The sequence below is a fragment of the Podarcis pityusensis genome, assembly GCF_964106645.2.
Source record: "Podarcis pityusensis genome assembly, chromosome: 8".
Classification (NCBI taxonomy): domain Eukaryota; kingdom Metazoa; phylum Chordata; class Lepidosauria; order Squamata; family Lacertidae; genus Podarcis; species Podarcis pityusensis.
This window is the reverse complement of record NC_138033.1, coordinates 605,446-609,043: the sequence shown is the minus strand read 5'-3', so window position 1 is coordinate 609,043 and position 3,598 is coordinate 605,446. Positions and strand designations below refer to the sequence as shown.

Genomic DNA, 3,598 nt, shown 5'->3' with positions numbered 1-3,598 from the left:
TTGGTTGCTTTCAGAGCAAAGAACAAACTCACACACCCAAAATGGAGACTTGGAACTGAATACCTCATGTGATCTAAGTTAAACACCTCCTGAGAGCTAGCAGAGATACCTTCTCAGCTAATTGTTGAACTGTTAGGCTCTCTGAGAGCTTCTGTTTAACTCAGTGGAAATTCCATGTCATACTGTTTTTAGCAGTACACATACAGACCCATACAGAATTATTTTTCCATTTCAATATACAATTAATTAAACAATCATACTCAACAAAGTCTGCCTAAGTCCTTTTCGTTCAGCCGCCGAGGAGCAGCCATGGCGGAGCCAAAGGTATTGGTGATGGATGGACGTGGCCACCTGCTGGGTCATTTGGCTGCCATTGTGGCTGAGCAAGTCTTGCTGGGGCGCAAAGTGGTAGTCGTGCGATGTGAAGGGATCAACATATCCGGCAACTTCTACTGTAACAAACGGAAGTACCTTGCTTTCCTGCGTAAGCGTATGAACACCAACCTGTCCCGTGGTCCTTACCACTTCCGTGCCTCTAGCTGGATCGTCTGGAGGACAGTGCGAGGAATGCTCCCACGCAAGACCAGATGGGGTCAGGCTGCCTTGGAGAGGCTGAAGGTCTTTGATGGCATCCCTCCTCCTTACAATAAGCACAAGAGGATGGTGGTCCCTGCAGCTCTGAAAGTGGTCCGCCTCAAGCCCACACGCAAGTTTGCCTATTTGGGTCACCTTGCCCATGAGGTTGGGTGGAAGTACCAAGCCATCTCAGCTACCCTGGAGGAGAAGGCAAAGGCCAAGATTCATTACACAAAGAAGAAGCAACTGAAGAAACTCCAAAAGCAGGCAGAGAAAGATGTGGAGGGCAAGGCTGCAGAATATACAGACATCTTGAAGCATTACGGCATTCCGGTTTAAATAAAACTATTCACAATAAAAAAACAACAAAGTCTGCCTAAAGCATCCTTGGATATCATACTTATTCTAGAGGGTTTTGCAACCTTGTCCCAAAAGCTTCTGGAGTTCAGCTGCATACAAATAGTGATACTGATCTGCCGAAATAGGTATTTGCATTCTCACAAATGCAAAGAGGAAGCGTCATTCCTAAATAAAACACCCTCTCCTACTCATCTAATTCCCTCCAACAAGTTAGAAGGGACCCCCCCCCCCCCCGGACAATCTAGTCCAGTGCTACAGGTATCGCAGAGGTTGTGCGTGGATCTTGGGGGTGAAGGAGGCGGGGGGGGGGCGCTTCTGCCTGGTGCTGCAGCAGCAAAGGAGCTCCAAGAAGCCGTTTAAGCAAGGCTGCCTTCTGTCACTTCTGGCCTCTGTGTTGCAGTTAATTGAGCCGTGTGAGGGACAGGTGGCGGGGGGGGGGACTGTGCTGAGGAGGCTGGTGGAGAGGCTTTCTAACCTGGTGCAGTGGAAAGGGAAGAACATCTGGGCAGCTGTTCATCAAGTGGCTTGTAAGGGATGATTCAATTCACCCTTTCCAAGGTGCTGCTGGAGGGGGGTCCCGGTGTTAGGATATAGTTCCGTTCCACCTTAAAAGAAACAGGCATGACTGTTGTGTGTCACATGCCTGTTTACTTCCAGCACAGTCTGCTGGGATCTTCCATTTTGTATATTGCTTTTGCTACTGCTGTATTGCTTGGACACGAAGGGAAGCAGACATGGTTTTTTCCTTTGTTCCTGAACTATGCTGAATAAACGCCTGTAAATAATGCTTACACATGTCTCTGTCCGGGACGCAGGTGGCGCTGTGGGTTAAACCACAGAGCCTAGGACTTGCCGATCAGAAGGTTGGCGGTTCGAATCCCCGCGACGGGGTGAGCTCCCATTGCTCGGTCCCTGCTCTTGCCAACCTAGCAGTTTGAAAGCACGTCAAAGTGCAAGTAGATAAATAGGTACCGCTCCGGCGGGAAGGTAAATGGCATTTCCGTGCACTGCTCTGGTTCGCCAGAAGCGGCTTAGTCATGCTGGCCACATGACCCGGAAGCTGTACGCCGGCTCCCTCAGCCAAAAAGCGAGATGAGTGCCACAACCCCAGAGTCGGCCATGACTGGATCTAATGGTCAGGGGCCCCTTTACCTTTTATGTCTCTGTCCACCACTTCCGTTGTGAGAAGTTACTCACTCTGCTGATTAGAGCATGCCAAGTCTCTAAAGGTCTCTGAGTTTTGTGTCGCTGATTGATGCTGTTCTGACTACCGGAGTCTGCCCGGCTGCTGGCCGGTGGCTGGAGCCAGCTGGGAGCCTGCCAAATGCCCCCGTCTCCCCAGACACACCCCAACACCCAGCCCCTGATTTCAGGGACTGGGCAGAGGAGGAATGGTGGAGACTACCTCTCCATCCTGACCCTTCCAGGGAGGAGCAAGAGGAAGACAGTATAGATTTACAACAGGGGGTTGAGGGAGGTCGCAGCTCAGAGGCAGATGGGGGGAAAGCGGGGGAACTGTGGGTGAGCCAGAACAACAACCGCCTGACATGTTGTCAATAGAAAGCATCCCAGACCCTCCATCTCCCAGGACCCGGTGAGCCTTAAAAGTAGGAGAGCAAAGAGCTCAAAGACAGAGGGCTCCTAGCAGCACCCGTAGAGGAGGCGATGGCGACGAATGAAGAAGCTGTTGGAGAGATGGGCAGGTAGAGAGTCACTCGGGACAACGCTATTATCCAAGAGGCTGGGTTCTATAGCCTCTCTCTGTAAAGACTGAAATAAAAAAAAGGACTGTAAGAAACTTTTTCTCGTCTTTATAATTGCCTGGGCAACCAGCCGGGAGATGCTGACAGCATCCTGACACCCGCTAACTCCCTGTGTTTGTCTGGAAAGCCTCCCAGGAGGGGAGGGGAGGGGAGGGGGGCCTGCGCTCTCTGATTGCTCTCAATCATCCTGCCACTGATGGATCACATGGCAGTGGGGAGGAGGGCTCCCTCCCTCCGCCTCTTCACATTTTATCCCATCTCCATAGAACAGAAACACACCCTCGCTTCATGAGTTCTGCATAGACCAGGGGTAGGCAGACTCAGGCCCGGGGGCCGGATCTGGCCCTATCGCCTTCTCAATCTGGCCGGCAGACGGTCTGGGAATCAGCCTGTTTTTACATGAGTAGAATGTGTTCTTTTGTTTAAAATGTATCTCTGGGTTATTTGTGGGGCATAGGAATTCATTGCTTTTTTTTTTTAATACAGTGCCTCTCCATTCTGAAGGAAATCAGCCCTGAGCGCTCACTAGAAGGACAGATCCTGAAGCTGAGGCTCCCAGACTTTGGCCACCTCATGAGAAGAGAAGACTCCCTGGAAAAGACCCTGATGTTGGGAAAGATGGAGGGCACAAGGAGAAGGGGACGACGGAGGACGAGATGGTGGGACAGTGTTCTCAAAGCTACCAGCATGAGTTTGACCAAACTGCGGGAGGCAGTGGAAGACAGGCATGCCTGGCGTGCTCTGGTCCAGGGGGTCACGAAGAGGCGGACACGACTAAACGACTAAACAACAACAACAAAAACCTCTGGATGCAAACGGGATCCGTTCCGGAGCCCCATTCACATCCTGAAGCAAACGCAATTTGCCGCTTCTGCAAATGCGCGTGACATCATTTTGAG

The 3,598-nt window shown here is 51.3% G+C and overlaps 1 pseudogene across 1 annotated transcript; it reads left to right on the top strand.

The window, feature by feature from the left end:
- The first annotated feature begins 269 nt into the window (after window positions 1–269).
- Window positions 270–946, top strand: LOC308482881 (large ribosomal subunit protein uL13 pseudogene; annotated as a pseudogene). The gene has a single exon. The product of its transcript is annotated as a large ribosomal subunit protein uL13 pseudogene (transcript).
- Window positions 947–3,598: the final 2,652 nt, after the last annotated feature.